Below are 17,374 nucleotides of genomic sequence, written 5' to 3'. Positions count from 1 at the left end.
AGGGTTGATGACTTGCATGACCTGCCCACTTTGTGGGACAAATGGGAGAATATGCTTGGTAGGGCTCTTAAGAGGAAGGAGTGGGAGCAGTTTCAGGAGTGCTCTTATAAGCTCATACGTAACACAAGGTTCAAATTCACCCAATTTAATTATCCACATTTCACACATTTCGCTCCCCACAGATTGAATGCTATGCTACATGTCTGTGTGAGCTGTGGAGCTCTCCGGACATAGAGAGTTTCTGGATGCAGGTGATTGCGGATCCAGACCAAACCTTAAATTATCACCAGCTCTGTACAGCAGAGCTATGTCTTTTGGTCTATACAGGAAGTGGCGAGAGAAACGCGGACTGGCAAAGCCAATAGGTCCCGCCTATGCAAGAGCGTTTGGCTTTGCCAATGTGTTTTAGCCATGTTGTTTATCAGCGTTGCTGCTGTTCAGGAATGCTAAACATAAGTGGCATAGAGGACAGTGGCGTGTAGTGTTGTAGAGTGGAATGGCAAAGAGTGGAGTAGAGTGGAGTAGAGTGCTGTAGAGTGGAGTGGCAGAGAGTGTTTTGTATTGAAATGACATAGAGTGGACTTGCATAGAGAGGCATACTCTGGAGTAGCATAGAGTAGAGTGTACTGGCATAGAGTGCACTGGCATAGAGTTTTGCAGAGTATAGTGGCATAGAGTGCAGTGGCATTGAATTCAGTGGCATACAATACAGCATCATAGAATGCAGTGGCATAGATTTGAGTGGTGCACTGTAGAGTGGAGTGGTGTAGAGTGGAGTGGCAGAGTGACACAGGGTGGAGTGGCACAGAGTGGAGTGGCACAGATTGGAGTGGCACAGAGTAGAGTGGTGCAGAGGAGAGTAGGGTGGTGTAGAGTACAGTGACATAGATGGTGCAGAGTGTAGTGGTGTAGAGTTGAGTGATGCAGAGGGCAGTGGTACAGAGTAGAGTTGGGTGCAAAAGAGTGCAGTGGTGTAGAGTGCAGAGTAGAGTTGAGTGGCATAGAGTGCAGTGGTGAAGAGCAGAGTAGCATTAAGTGGTGCAGAGTAGAATATAGTGCCATAGAGTGCAGTGGCAAAGAATGCAGTGGCATAGAGTGGAGTAGTGCTGAGTAGAGTGCTGAGTAAAGTGGTGCAGAGTTCAGTGGTGGTGAGTGCAGTGTTGCAGAGTGGAGTAGAGTGGCGTAGAGAACAGTGGCATAGAGTACAGTGAAAGAGGGTAGAGTGCAGTGGCATAGAGTGCAGTGGTATGGAGTGCAGTTGTGTAGAGTGCGTAGGTGTAGAAAGCAATAGTTAAGAGTCGAACAACGTAGAGTGCAGTAGCATAGAGTGGAGTGGCGCAGAGTGGAGTGGAGTGGGGCAGGGTAGAGTGCAGTTGCATACAGTGGCTTAGAATGTTATGGTGTTGAGTAAAGTGGTGAAGATTGCAGTGGCATAGAGTTCAGTGGTGCAGAGTAGATTAGAGTGGCGTACAGTGGATTGGTATAAAGTACAGGGGCATAGAGTTGAGTGTTACAGAGTAAAATGCATTGGTTTAGAGGATATTGGCATAGAGTGCAGTGTTGCAGAGTGGTGTAGAGTGGAGTTGTACAGAATAGATTGGTGTGGCCTAGACTGCTGTAGAGTGCAGTGATGAAGAGTGCAGTGATGTAGAGAGAGTGGCGAAGAGCGCATTGGCATAGAGTAGAGTGGTAAAGGGTAGTATGGAGGCATAGTGTGAAGTGGCGCAAAGTGGAATGGTGCAAAGTAGAGTGCAGTGGTGTGGAGTGGTGCAGAGTAGAGTGGAGTAGTGCAGAGTGTAGTGGAGTATTCATGGTGTGGTAGCACACTGCCTCTACAGACAAATCATTTTCAATTGAAATGACCTTTACATTTGCAAAGACACACATTTTTACTGATGAAACTATACACTGCACAGATGAAAATGTGTGGAAATTGCATCACCTAGTTTAATGATTTGTTCGGAGCACACTTAAGTATTTGTTTCCAGCACACTTCAGAAATAACAAAACATGTGATTCATTTGTGCCTTCAAAAATCTGATATATTCTGAAATACTTACACAGTTCATTTAAACCTTGCCATGTGCTAGAAAAAAACATCCTCCCTACCCCCAGTGTCTAGCAAGATTGTCACATAAATCCTCTCACTTTGAAGTCAGAGAAAGAAAATTAAACAAACACCTTTGGAAGACGGTGCCTGATGTTTGACCTCACTATTTGAATGCACAGCAAATGTGATGAGATAAGAGCAAGATTTAAAGACCTGTTAACAGAAGGCAAATTTGTGTAAGAATACAGAAAACACAGTTTAGGCATCAGGACAGACAAACTGAATAACCTGGAGAGCCTAAAGCAAATAAAGCTGGCAAATGGAAAGCCAGAACGTTTGAGTAACAAAGCCAATGGTAAGAGAAGAATGCATTTCTAGGTAAACTTTCTGGAAGTCCCTACTCTGTCTTTAGCAAACTGGTAGACTGTGACCTAAACAGTGGGTAACAGGTTTCTGGACCTGGCCCTAAGGATAGTCAGCAAGGACACAGCACGTCATTTGAAGTCACCTCATGGCCCTCCAGACAGCAGTTTGCGGACTGAGGTAGAAACATGGACCTTTTGCAGAAGGTGTTGTGCTATGCACTGAAGAACCTAGAGGATTGGGCAGGAAACCGATACAGACCTATAGCAAGAAGTGGTGGCACGTTTGATGGACTATGACGTCTAGGGGCGAAGTAAACGAGGGCACTAATGAGGGGTAGATATAAACATTAAATGCTGCGGGCTGTCTACTGTCCCGAAGCCCCGAACCCTCCTCTCTTCTTTCTCGCACTGTACTGTGCTGATGAAGGGAGGTGTGACACTGGCATTCATTAAAACGGCTGTTACCCATGGTAACTCACTTAGCAACCCTTTTTCTTTTTTCCCTTAGTTGTTATGTTCTTATACTAGCTTATTTCCTTTCCTTCTTTTTATTGGCACACTCGAAGGATAAAGGAAGATAGCTAATATCAAACGAGAGGAGTATACAATAATGTTGATGTGACTAACATATAGGTTGCTTTGTATTGCATGCTCTGATTACATACATGATAGAGGTGATCACGTTTTAATTATTCTGACAAAGATATTTGCCGGTGTAATATATATATATATATATATATATGTATATATATATATATATATATATATATATATATATATATATATATATTTAAATTCAATAGGTTAGCAAAGGGCATTCCTCTTTTCTGTGTGTTGGGGGCCAGATTTATTAGGTACTAATCTTAATTTTTTGTCCGTTGGTTATTTGTCATTGTGTTAATTTTGGGATTATCTGTATAACTGGTGGAGCACACAACATTTACTTGCATGTGAGCGAGAGAGAAAGAGAGAGACAGTGGATGAGAGAGAGAGAGAGAGTTGGGGATGTCGACAGAGGGAGGATTTGAGGTAATGCGAGAGAGGTGGGCAGAGGATGACGTGGGTGGGCAAGAGATGTGAAAGTGTACAAGTGGAAAAGATGGAAATTAAATGTGGAAGTCGGGGATAGAGAGGAATGGTGGCAAAGGAATTAACAGAAGTAATTCTGTTTAGGCCAATTACCGATAAAAAGTAACACATTAGTAGATTTGGTTAGTTCGATACCGTTACTTTTATTGAGATAACAATGGGAAAAAGCACTCGTGAACGCCTATGAGCATACGCTCCCCACTCTGTGTTGGACATGTTTGGGGTTTGCGTACATTAGTGACATCATGCTCTGACTGGACGCCCCCCTGCGTGGCCGCAGGATTCGCCCAGTTCACCCAGTGCCCTTGGGCACGCGACTGCTGTGGTATTAGCTGAAGGCTGCCTAAGCACGTTATTCCCAGACACATGATCCTCTCAGCGAGCTAAGAGGAAGTAAGACGCTGCTGTTCCATAGCTGTCGCATCTCCCTTTCTTCAGTGTGGAGCATCACAGGCGACCGCCATCATGAGGACCCTCTTGGCTTTCATCATCGTCGCATCCCTGGCAGTGGGCAGTAAGTGCTATGTTCATGATATACTCTTGTTATAGCTCTAGGGGGAAATTCGCAGTTAATCACCGAAAACAAACCTCATAGGAAAAGGGAGTTAGAGTGTTTTAAAAGCACAGGAATTGTTAATGTACCTCGTATAAAAAGATCGTGTAAAGTTTTAGAACGAACGTTTGCAGTCGTCCGACAAAGGTAAGAAAGAAGAAATACTTTGTCCAAAGTTGGTACTCGACTTCAATTTTCAACCGCAAACACGTTATTGATGCAAAATACCATCAACTTCTAGCCATGTGTTTAAAAGCAGCAGAACTTTTCTCGAGTGCTCTGTACCTTTTATGGCCAGTTCAGTTTTGTGTTTTGCACGGATGGACAGAAGAATCCCTGAATAATTCTACACTTTACACTACTGACAGAAGACCTTCAGAAAACTATTGACTCTCAGGCCGCAAGGTAACCTCAGAACCGTGTGGAAAATCACCCTGGAGAGCAGTGTAATGTTAATGGCTGATTGTCCTCCACATAACTGCAAAATGACATTAACAATAACAGTACATGGCACGCGCTGAGACTTTTGGAGACGGACTCCTATTAGTCTTTAAAGCCGGCTCATGCCCCCAATCACACAGCAGACAGAATTTGAACGATCTGGAACCAAAGCTTGTGTGAGAATCTGACAAGTCACTGTCAGTTATATCGTACAGTTTGCCATAAGTATAGGCTCAAAGCAGTTTCATCTGTCTAGGAGACTTTGTAACATTGGCCCAGTTTCCATCATAAACCGGTGTCTGGGTGAGCTTGTTAAAGTGATTAGTCCAGTGTGTCCCCCTGATCTGTTTCTTACTTATGTGACCATGGCTTAGACTCTGAGCTGTGGGTGCACGATTAGGGTGTTTGAGAGCTGGCGCCAGATGGCTTTACTAATTTCCTGCATTTCTTCGAGGTAACATGGATGGATTCCTGCGTGTTGCAAAATATCAACATACTTAAGCGGAAGCATGGAGCAACATAATTGGAACTCTCTCAATTTCGCTGGGGTTTTGCCCTTGAAACTAGGATATCTTGTGTGACCTGGGCCTCTCTGTACCCATCTATCCACCACAACCTCAAAAAGACTCTTGCTCATTCATTACAATGAAATGAACCCACTTAATTTTACACAGTAAAGACTTAACATATGTATAGTGTTAGAGTGCCCCTACATTGTTGAAATTCATGTTAAATTTGTATATGAAGCACACCAAAAAGGCTCAATTTTTAAAATGGTAAAATCGCCAAATGCTCATCCATTTGTACTCTATGACGCAATTCAGCTCGTCGCCATTTTTACTGAATAGACTGAATAAGCTTCCCACGTTTCGGTTTAACCTTCGTAGAATCCTTCATACCGTGTGACTGTGGTCCCTGCCACCCTCCAAGGTATACATTGTTGCTACCAGGTGAAAGGCTGCTGTCACCTAGTAATCCTAGCTGAGGCAAACTATAGTACCACCGAGCCTTGAGGTCTTCTAAGGGTGAGAGTTGAGTTTCGCCTATTGTGTCATGACAGGCAGTGTCTATGTTGATTTGCTGCATAGGGAGACCTGTCTGGGCACTGGCACATGGCAGATGACTTCAGCAATGCCAGCACACTAATACCTTACATCAGCATACTGATGTCATGGCTTCCAATTTAAGGCAAGCAACCGGCGGTCCCCCTACCCATACAACAACCCCCAGCCCTTCAAGGTTGGGGAGGTATTTTGTGAGAGATTAATGAGGAGAGGTGACTGCAGAATAGAGAGTATACTATTTGATACAAATATAAAACAAGAAAAACAGATTCCTATTTTTTTCATACGAATATCAGGGCTGATTTCTATTCATGGGTACTTCATATTGTGTGCTTGTGGGAAAGCGCAGCATCTCCAATTGTAGTCATATGTAATATAAACCACGTGTAACGTAACAACGAACTGCACATTGCACGCCCTAGTAATGTATTATGCTAATCTTGCTACCTGTGCATCACATTGTTTTTTAGCCACTTTCAACTGCAGTCCATGCATATGTTCCCGTAGACACAATAATGTACAACACCACATGTGAGATGCTCCTACTGATAACAACTGTTCTCTATAATTTGCTCTCAGGTTTACATTACGAAATAGAATAAAACTCGAGAATACATACACATTCAGTCTGTTTGTCTCTCTCCGTCTCTTTCGCTTTCTCTCTACAATGACTGCATTAATGCACCAATCAGCCTTACTTGCATTGCAACCTGTGACTTGCTGGTTCTTCACAAATTGCTTCACAGATACTCAACCTTGTGAGCTATCTCAGTGTGTCTGGACCTTGTGCTCAACTCTCAAATCTGTTTATGAACCACTTCCTCGGACTCTATTTTTGATACAACACATAGAAACCCCAAACCTTGGATACATTTGAGATGTGCAAGAATGCAGTTTAAATTTCAGAGAATGTGTTGCTTCCCACTAGAACCCCTAAAACCCTCTATCATTCCAAGTATCCCTCTGAAACTCTGCTGCCGCCACCCTTCCGTTTGTCAGACTTCGGGAACATGCTGACTGTCAGAAATATCAGACTCATACTCCCTCTGAATGTTGAGCTCTATATATCTGAACAGTGTGTGTATCCCAGAGGTCCCTTCCCACAAGCGACAATCTCACTCACATACAAGTTCTGAAGTTGGCCATAATTACTTGTTGTACAGTATTGGTGGGCTGATAAATCTGCACATGTAAAAACTGGTACAGAGAGGTAACAACCCTTCAGTACGAGTTTATCCCCAAGGAATAAGCAAATTGGCAATAACCACGTGGACCCAGTTGTACAAGGTAGAATTCTGCACGGTTCAGTGCTTAATTTGAGCCGGTGTGTTCCAGTGTGGTGCACCAGCACTTGTTTTTGAGGGCCAGCACTTATTTTTCTGCCTCAAGCATTTACTGCGAGCAAAAGGCAAGCGACAAGACGTAGGTAAAGAAAAGTGAAAAAGCCTCACAAAGGGAGCAAGCAGAAAGCTGCAAGAATGAGCTAGAGGGGCATGGAGTGGCTGTAAATGGATTAAAAAGGCCTGAGATGGCTTCAGGATCACGCTGCCTCAGTTGTCTGTGCTCACACATTTAATTGCCGCAGACGCGTGTTTCAGAGGAGAGTTTAGGACATTGGCACGTTTTTATTTACAAATTTAGCACTGGCATGGTTATTCCATTTTCCATGCGGATTAGCCCTCACATTTACCACATGCTTTGAGCAGGTGACTTTCTTTACCAAATTCTCTGTGACCTCCTCCTTACCCAAGGCCACCTCTTCCCAGTTCCACCAGACAGATAGAACAAACGTTTGAACAGACAGGAACATAGTCAGACAAGTGCCCATCTAAGAGGAACATTTAAGAAAAGTAATTTATAGATCTCCTGCCTGTAAACAATGTGGGCTAGATCTGCCATCTGCAATACGTCAAAGGTATGTATGCTGTCTAAAACCGGTGAGGAATGGCCGTGATGCTGATGGCAAGGAACGATCAGTTCTTTTATCTGTGAAAAGTGAGAGGCAGCTGTCCTGTCTGTGCCTTGTAAGGAATAAATCAACTGAGCAAGCAATAGTTCTCCTGTTAGTGGCAGGTGGACAAGTGAGCTATTGTGCCTGTCTCTGCACAAGAAACAAGCCAGCTCTAGTGTGTACTCAAAACTCTACTGATGGCAGTATTCACAGATTTGTCTAGCTGATCCATTTCTATAACTGATACATTTACTTGCTGATATGGGCAGGCCTCCCTTCGCTCTTTATCTCACTAACCAATAGTTTTATCCTGAGAGTACAAAGTCACACCAAGAGTTATGGGGGTGCTATTCACTCATTTTCTTGTGTTTGGGCTTTTGGGAGGAGATAGACACTAGGGTTTATTACACAAGCCATCATGTGATTGTTAAGACAGAAAGAGTCTCTGGCACTCCCTTATCCCAGGACACCAGAGCCTAGGTATACCAGAGGTCTACCTCTGTTAGTAGATTTGCAGATTTGACTGTTCCAGTCAATTGACAGTTCTTTAGGCCACTTAACTCAAAAGGGGAGATAGGTGTAACAAAACGGTTGTCCATGCTCTCGAACATCACTAACCTGAACACAAAATGTGTCAGTGCATTACGGACAAATGTTTATTTTATAGCTAAGTAAGGCTATTGAAAAGTTTCCTGAGCCTCACAAAGGATCCACTTTCGCTTTAGATAAAACAAATATTCACCCACATTTTGTGGCATGGCACATTTTAGGATGATTTTGCTCATGAAAGATCTTTTCCCTCCACCCCCTCCCCGGAGAGGCTTAGTCAATTAGTTTATTTTGGATATCTCTGAGAAGGTTAAAACATTAATAGGGGATGATTCAGGGTTAATACTTTACCTACATTAACATATTTACCGTTTTTAGATTTAACATGTTTCAGCCCTATTTCAAAGCCAGTCTTTGTCAATGACTTTAATCATGACACTTGGAAAAAAGAATGGGGATCCTTAGATAATGTAGTAGGTTATCCTCATGGGTAAAGGGAGAGTATGTAGACATTTCAGCCAAATTAATGTAAATGTCGAGTATGTAGTGGATTTTCTCCGTGTTGTGCTTCACAATTCACAGTTTGAGTCTTGAGGAAGCAGAGGTGATGAAAAGAGAGCGACATTCACCTTGTTGAAGGTCGGCTTTTAATTATTTCTTAGCCATTCAGTTTAACACTCAGCACGGACACTATTAGAGCACAAACGTACAGAAACAGAATTGCTGTCATGAGCATATAGGTGACATGACATTTCACGCCTCTGTGTTTTATAAGGTGGAGGCCTTAAATATGCTATGAACAATAGAGGTAGCTGACAAATAAAGCTTGCATTATACTATAATGGCCATCTATGTGAGGAGGTACACATGGTCACCGAAACCCACAGGCCAGGGGATGCCTTGCAGTCCACTTTGATAGCAGATTCACAATATCCAAAAGACACCTCAATCATTGGAATAGCCTTTCATGTTAGTTCGCTTAAAAGAATCTTAATAAGAGACATCAAGAGATTAATCTATGACACCAATGTACTCTCCATTGACACTACGCACACCTTGTCATAAATAAGTTAGTGACCTCTTCACCTTTCACAAGCTTGATGCCCTCTAAATTACAGAAATATGATTGCTTTTCAAATTCAGCATATCCTAGACTTTCTGCTTTCCATTGGCTACAGCCTCCATTGTGTGGACCGGACACATAAGAGTGGAGGAGTCCAGCGGCATCATTTACAGAGCTATAAGGACCAGCAACCCTGCTTAACGTGGTCAAGTTCACCACCTCTGTCATAAGGACACTCACGATGCTTTCAGTGTAATCTTTTGTGAAGTTTTTCCAGTATTTTCGCAATTTGTGAAATTTATTATTTACCACGGTTGACAAATGCTGGCACAAAAAGAAATTAAGAAGGTAATGATTTTCCAGTGTATTCAAAACGGTGTGTGGTGCTCTTGACAGAGGCCATTCGATGGAAAGCAGGAAACATACTTCAAACATGAAGAGAAAAAAAAACAGATAACCTCTATTGTTTATGTCTATCTCTGTTACATGCAATGAACAAAACTCATTTGGGCAAAGGAGAAGAGTAGCGCTTTCCAAGAAAGGAGTACAACTGGCAAGAGACAACTCTTTATAATGCTTTACATCAGCATGGAAGGCGGGGGATAGTATGCTAATTGGGCAGCTTGTCAACATCCAGCCCTTTAACATGGACCACACTAGATCTTGTTTCAGGAGTAGGATGTTACCAAGAATACGTAAGTAGCCAGTTATGTGGGCAACAGGCACTGTGCAACAAATACTCACCTACGTGTCTAAAGGTTCATAAACCCACCTTAGAAGTCACTGAATTTACCCTGAATAGCATATTGTGGAACTGGTGTAAAAATCACTTAGGCCACGCTTGCATTGGATCATGACACAAAGAAGGGCAAATTCAACTTTTCAGTGCCTGAATGAAACTCCAAACAGAGCCCCTCAAAAAGGCATACCGTGACAGAGAAATAATCAACAAATAACGGACTGACTACTTTCTTTTTGACACTTGCTGGCCTAGGTAATACTATCTCATACGTCTAGTAATTTTGACTTCCTTTGCCATAAAGATTGACCTTTAATACACTAGTTAGATAGCCTGCTCAGCTGCTTCTTTGGCATGAAACAACTATTCTCTCAATCATTATTGCTTTCTATCTACTCTTCCTTTTAGGAATTAGAGGTCCACAAAATTAAAAAGTGGCACTGAGGGCCACATTTACTAATGCTTAGGGCTGGCACTAGTGCAATGAAAAGTGGCTCAAAGTGACATCAGGGATTTACTTTACAATACAAAAGGTTTTTTTTTGTGGTGGAAGGGTTACCTTTTCGTAGCACCAAATCCACTTTGAACCACCTTGTGTTAAGGAGCCATTTATTGGGGTGAGTAACCACAAACACTCATAGGGGCATATTCATACATTTTTGTGCAAAACTGCACCAATGCAGTTTTGCACCAAAAATTTTACCCCCGGCTTACGCCACTTCTGAGCACCAGCCGGGCACCATATTTTTGGAATGGCGCAAACCAGCGCAAAGGGTGGGCAAGCGTAAAAAAAAATGACGTTAGCCAGGTGGGGCTGGTGGTACGAGAGAAGAGGGTTTTGCACCAAAAAATGATGTTAGGCTGCTTAGAGTAAAAAAAGATGACTCTAACCAGCCTAGCGTCATTTCCTGATGCAAAACCATCCATACCACATTTAGAAAAGACAGGAGTCATGCCTACCACCCCAATGGCCAGCAGAGGGGTCCAGTGTTCACTGGGCATGGCCATTGCACCCTGTGCCATGCAGGGAGCCCTACATTGGGCCCCCGATGGCACTTTAATTAAAAAAAAATACTTACCTATACTTACCCTACTTACCTGGGACGGGGTTCCCCATCCTTCGGTGTCCCTCTGGTGTGGGTGGGGGTGATCCTGGGGCTTGAGGATGACACCTGTGGACCCATTCCATGGTATTTAACCATGGAAATGAGTCCACAGGTCCCTTAATGCAAGCTTTGCACCATTATTTAGCCCCTCCTCCCACCCGTGTTTCATTTTAGCACAGGTGATAAATATGGGGCTATAGGGTTATCACCATGTTTTAGATGGGAATGCCTACCTTGAATCTCATTGACACAAGGTAGGTTCATGCATCTAAAAAATGGTGCAAACTCCAAAATGTTGACGTTAGACTGGTCTAACGTCAAAATATAAATATATGTAATTTTTGCGCCATATTTGCGTAAAAAAAATGCCGTAAATTCGGCACAAATAGGGTATAAATATGCCCCATAATTTTTGATGCAGAGCCCAATCTACTAATGTTGCGTTACTGCCTATTGCAAGCAGTTGCTAACGTGGAGACTGCTTTGATTTCCCATAGAAAACAAGGTATTTCATTTGTATAGTAATGCACAGCACATATCAAGTCCATCTGACCCTTTTGCTATGATCTAGCATAGAAAGGTTTACCAGAACTGTATTGCTTCCACTACAGATCCTATTCACACAGTCATCTCTTCTCTGAACGGTGCAACACTGTGCTTTCTATATAGTAACCAATTTGAGTTTGTGATGATAGCAACAGCAGGTCAATCTTAGTAGTTATGGCTCTCTGCTGTTTTCCCTATGTTTGTAATGCACCACAACAAATTTGGCTGCTATGCTTTGTTCCATGAGATCTAATTAAATCTGGCCCTTGGTGCTTGTTGGTCATCTTCACAAAGATGAGAGCTGAATGTATTAATGAGCATATGAGTTATCTATTTCATTCTTCAATTGGACCACTGATAGAAACATTTAGAAGACCAGTTCCAATGATGGGTTTACACATCCTTCTTGAACCTCATCAGTTCTGTCATCTTCTTTAGCTGGGCAAAGACATTTTTGTTCTCACCACCCCTTTTACAGAAGTAAAAGCAAACGTCTCAACAATCTATCCATTTATGATCAATCCACAGGAAGATGTAAATTTCACAATGAACTTTAATAGAAGACGAGGTCTACTTGTGGCCACATCTGTGAGTTGTGGCTTGTGAAATCTAAGTAAGCAACATAAATCCCATAATGTCAAAATAATTATTAGCATACCCATATGGTTTGTAGTCCACAGAGGTAATGAATGCCTTAAGCCCCAAATGACAAATTAACCCATCATCCATGGGTAAGCCTGTTGGACATGCCTGAAGCTGGTTACAATTATTATAGTGTACTGGCAGCCTATACACATATATGTCAAGCTTTGGCTTTGGCTTACTGTCCAGATTAGAGGGAGATGGGGTGCGCCCTCGGTTCTTGCAGGTCCGGCTCTGTCCGAGGTAGGGGCGACCCTTTCCAGTAGCCACAGTGCTGTTGACAATATAATCCAATACAGTCCGTGCCCTCCAGAAGGAGTCCCTGAGGAAAAACCCCATAGGGAAAAAACCTCCAGATGGGAACTCCGTGGAAAAAAGGAAGACACAAGGAAAAAATCAGGATCTTGAACCAGGCCAAGCGCAGGAAAAACAGGAAAAAACAGGAGAAAAACTGGATATCAGCGAGAAAACCAGCAGGAGCGTAATCACCACAGAGCAGTGTTGCAAAGCAAGGAGAAAATAAATCAAGGCCCTTATATGCCCCTAAACAGGAAGTGATGAACAGGAAAAGGAAAACAGCCATCTTAGATTGGGAAAAAAGTAATAGAACCCAATAGAAAGATGTCAAAGGAAGAAGGGAAACAGGCGCATGCAGGGAATCAGAGAAGAGAAAGGTATGATGAGATAGTAGTAAGATGGCTTCCCACAAGAAGAGAAGAAAAAAAAAGAGAAAGCCCAGGAAGAACCCCAGGTAAGTGAGAGGAAGTCCAGGAAGAACCACAGGTTAGTGACAGGCCAGGGAGGGGGGCCTGAGGGCCTTCACCCATCTGTAGTGCGCCATGCAAAATGCGCGGCCAGAACTGAAGCCCAATTCCGGGCTCCCTTCCCCGCCGCGGTGGCAAGGATGACGCGAGGCCAGAAAAAATGGGCGCGGCATGCCCCGCGGCCTGCAAAATGGATTTCGGCCCCCACACCGACCCGACCAGACCGTGCCACCGGGACGTGCGGCGCAGCAATATACAAACACTTGACAAAGGTTCTGCTTGGGGCATACTAAGTTACATTCTATAATACCCTTATATGTGGGCTGGGGTAAGTAATACAGATAATGTCCAAATGGAAACTCATTTTTTTCTCCTGAAACTGACAGATCAGTTGACTAGAAGAAAGCTTTAGCTAAGAAACTTGTAGAGTTTTCTGCAGTATAAGCCCACTATATCACATCCGTATATACTGCATGATTCTCTATTGCAAGGCTAGACTAGGTAAGTAAATATGAAATTAAAAAAAAAAGTAAATATATACTTACATTGTAGTGGTAGGCTATGCAGTGGTTGCAATATTACTCATTGTCTATATCAGGGTTTCTTATTTAACCTGCGGTCCAAGGACCCCTGGGGATAAAGAAACCTACTTAAGAAGCCCTTGACTGTTTAACAAAATGTAATAATTTTATAATTAATACATTAAAATTAATGAGGTTTATACAATTAAAGAGGCAAAAGTTAAAATTTGAAAACATTTTCTATATTTGACTGCAAATGTGAAAAATAATTATTTGAACATTTGAAGATTTTTTTTGTATTGTCGTGAGGTTCAGGTCATATAAATTGCTTAGGCCTGGGATCTTTGACTTCCAATAATGACTCAGTGGGGGTCCCTTCTTTCAAATATTGATTCAATGAGGGTTTACAGAAGTCAAAAATGTAGGAACCTTTGGTCTTTATTGTCAGCTTCGATATAATGTCATGCAGTCATTTTTAGATAACTGAACATAAGACCATATAGTCAGAGAGTTGCAATAGGAAACCAAGGAACTTGAAAAATTGATGCATAGTGTTTAAAAATAAAAGCATAAAAGGCCTGTGGCAATAACATTTTGCTTGCATTTGGCATCAGCAACAACACCTGAAGCAGTAGCCTTTTCCTAAGAAAATGGGGAGCTAACTGGAGGAAGGAAGAATCAAGTGGAGAATGCTGTGAGACCTCTGGATACCCACAATACATGACCATAGACATTGGGCATGACCTTGTGAGACAGATGTTAGCTGGTCAAATGAAGTCGAATGGAGAGAAAAGTTATCTTGAGCTGAAAGAAAAATTTGAGAGCCAAATACATTTAAGATTGGATTTTTGATTGACCATTCATCTCAACAAGAGTAGAGCTCCAGAGGCAACTAACATTATTTTAGGAAATTCTGCCTATGCTATTTGGGTTTTTAGACTGGGGCATAAAATTGCATTACTAAGGGACCCTTTTAGAGTGTGGATCAAACTGAAAACCCTCCAAATTCTGGTGGAAATCCTAAAAACGGAGCAGGATGCACTGGCTGAACTTCCTCTGCAATAATATCCATAAGAGGTTGGAAATTCAGCCAGTAGATTCTGCTCCACATTGAAATTTTCCTCCAGAATATGGAGGATTTCATTCAGCACCAAACTCTAAATAAAGGTCTTCAGCACCTGAATGAAAATTGGCTTGTATCAGAGGACGCAGATACAATCTTAATTTCCACTTTGGTCCATTAGCTGAAGAGACCAATAATATTTCTCCATTTTTGTTTGTTTTTAAAAGGAGAATGCAAAAAATCTCTGAGATAATGTGTCATTTTTCTTACACCAGTGAGAGGTCTCTTGCGGTCAGCCCAGGATCATGGGAGAATGAAGCATAAGTGGTAACAATTGTCACCTGGGACACCAACTTGCACCCAGTTTTATTAACTATTGATCAGTGCTTAATTTGTAAATAAAAAGGTGCCGGTGCCCAAAGCCCTCCTCTTAAACATGTGGCTGCTGCAATTAAATGTGCGAACACAGAATACTGAGGCGGCGAAATCCTTAAGCCACCTTGTGACTCCTCAATCCATTTAAAGCCACTCCCTGCCCCTTCATCTCACTCTTGTAGCTTTCTACTTTCTCCCTTTTGACGCATTTTCGTTTTTCCCTTCTTCTGTCTTTCCCATATGTGTCTTTTGCTCGCAGCAAACGCTTGAGGCAGAAGAATAAGCCCCGGCCCTCATAAATAAGTGCCAGTGCTCAGCACCAGAAAAAACAAGCACAAATTAAGCACTGCTATTGATACATTATAAAAGACAAAAACATTATTCCAGCATGGTAGAAGGAGACCTTGCATATCAAAATACAATTACCAGTGTGTTTTGATGTACTGGAGTATTTTTTTATTCCCAGAGCGATGATGGTAAGTCAGTTTTACTGCTCTTCATTAGGCATTACAAAGACAGTGAGCTAATAGAGAATGAGGTCCTATCCAGGTTATGGTTAACATGATGCCTCGAAGTCATCAATTAAGTGATTACACCAACTCCTTCCCTTAACTTTATCAAATGACAATTATGCCACAGGGGACATTATATGGAGAAAAAGGAGTACCACCTTTCTGTCCTCTTTTTCATCAGTTAAAGTAATTTCCCATTATCATTAGAACCCTGGGCAGGAGATATACAAAGTAAAAAGCAACAAGTCTGCGACTCAACTTAGAGGCAATTTCTATGCCAGACACTGAAAAAAGAGAGGACAACATGAGCTGAAAGCAGAAATTGGTACCATCTGCATTTGTGTGGCTTGGCGCATTTCCATATCACCAATGTGCTTAAGGACAAACACACTCCCATGTCGATTTACTCCGCATTCGACACTACAAAATTCAACACAATGCAGTTCAAAAACACCGTAACAGTCCATGCAAGCAGATTGAATTTATTTTGCCCCACTACAGATCATGTCTGAAACATATTTCCTCTCATCATCTAGGACCCCTCTCCTGAGGAAGTCCTGCATAATTGTCTGAGAGTTTTCAATAGCAACAAGTCTACTTATACACCCTGGAGGATCACGCCATTGAACTACAAGGAAAAAATTGTGACAAAAATAAAAACGTTTGACAAATATTTGGCTACCTCGAAGCCTTCATCTTTCAGTCACATGAACTCTTGCTTAGACTGCCTGTCTTATACACATTAAACTCCCAAGACCCTCCCCTTTCAATTTCCCAAAAAACTCTAACAATAGGGAGCCTTTTTCCCACAAAAGAGGTCCTCAAAAGGGGTACGTTTTCCTATGACAGGGGTTGTCCCTGAATATATCTGTCTTCGTGTATATTTTTCATCACAATAAAATTAATTTTGCTAAAACAATGTTACCACTGTGTTCACGTGTACTCTTTGTTCGCCACGAAGGAGTATGGACATCTATTTATTAATACAATTGAAATCTAATAACTTTGCATCTACAAAGAAATTGCAATCGAATTTTAGTGGCGGTCAACACTCTGTGTTTTGTAATGTTTGTTTGATACAATGTAACTATGTTTGTATAACCTACTCAAGGCCCAAAGGTACTTCCAATAGATTAATCCAATAGATTATTCCAATAGATTCCAATCTATCTTTATTGATAAAAGTTAGCATCAAGGGGAGCAGGAATGCTGCCCTAAACATTTTCCACAATTCACAAACTGCGTGTTAGCCATATTTCCTACCCCATCACACTATGAATGGCTAGGGACCCTGAGCTAACAAAGGGAAATAGTAAAATTTTCTCTGCACTTACCAAAATGGATCTTTCAGAATTTTTTTAAAAAAAATCTACATTTGCTTTGTTGGCCCAGGGCAGGATTGTCAGTTCATGGGGTAAATGTTTACTTGGAATTGGAAAAAACAAATTTTAGTTGAAAATGAAATGTCTTCCAGTGTTCACAAACTAATGTCAAATTAGGGTACGTGAAAAGGCAAACATGTTTACATTATTTTTTGGCATAACTTATGTATGTTATAAATGTTTCATTTTTTTCTGAGCAATTTTAAAACTTTCTCATTGCACATACAAGAAATCGGAGTAGCCCTAGGTATTCACTGGCAGTGGGTTACATTAGCACATAAGCATCACAGATTCATTTTGAAATTAAATGCAGCTTCTCTTCCTCTGACTATGTCACCTGCCATCAGCTTGCCAGTCCATTATTATATTCAGATCATAGTAAGGCGAGGATCTCTTTGCAGCTTCCTGTGTCAGCAGTTTTGAAGCAGCGGGACAGTTTTCAGATGTCTGTTTTAGTGTTAATATCCCCAATGTAACTTTGCTGCGTCGGTTATAGACAATTCAGGTTTAATCTTCATTTTAACGCCGACGGCTAGCAGAAACTCATTGATTCGATACATTTACACCAGGGCGACAGGATGATTCAACGTTTGTAATGA

General features: G+C 41.8%; 1 long non-coding RNA gene across 1 annotated transcript in view; it reads left to right on the top strand.

Moving 5' to 3' along the window:
• The first annotated feature begins 3,836 nt into the window (after positions 1-3,836).
• Positions 3,837-17,374, top strand: part of LOC138265879 (uncharacterized) — a 131,547-nt gene continuing 118,009 nt past the window's right edge. The window contains exon 1 of the long non-coding RNA XR_011199438.1: positions 3,837-4,018. This is a non-coding gene — a long non-coding RNA (uncharacterized lncRNA). The remainder of the gene's footprint in view (positions 4,019-17,374) is intronic.

The sequence above is a fragment of the Pleurodeles waltl genome, chromosome 11 (assembly GCF_031143425.1).
Source record: "Pleurodeles waltl isolate 20211129_DDA chromosome 11, aPleWal1.hap1.20221129, whole genome shotgun sequence".
Lineage (NCBI taxonomy): Eukaryota > Metazoa > Chordata > Amphibia > Caudata > Salamandridae > Pleurodeles > Pleurodeles waltl.
The sequence above is the reverse complement of the archived record's forward strand: the minus strand, read 5'-3'. Positions and strand labels throughout refer to the sequence as shown.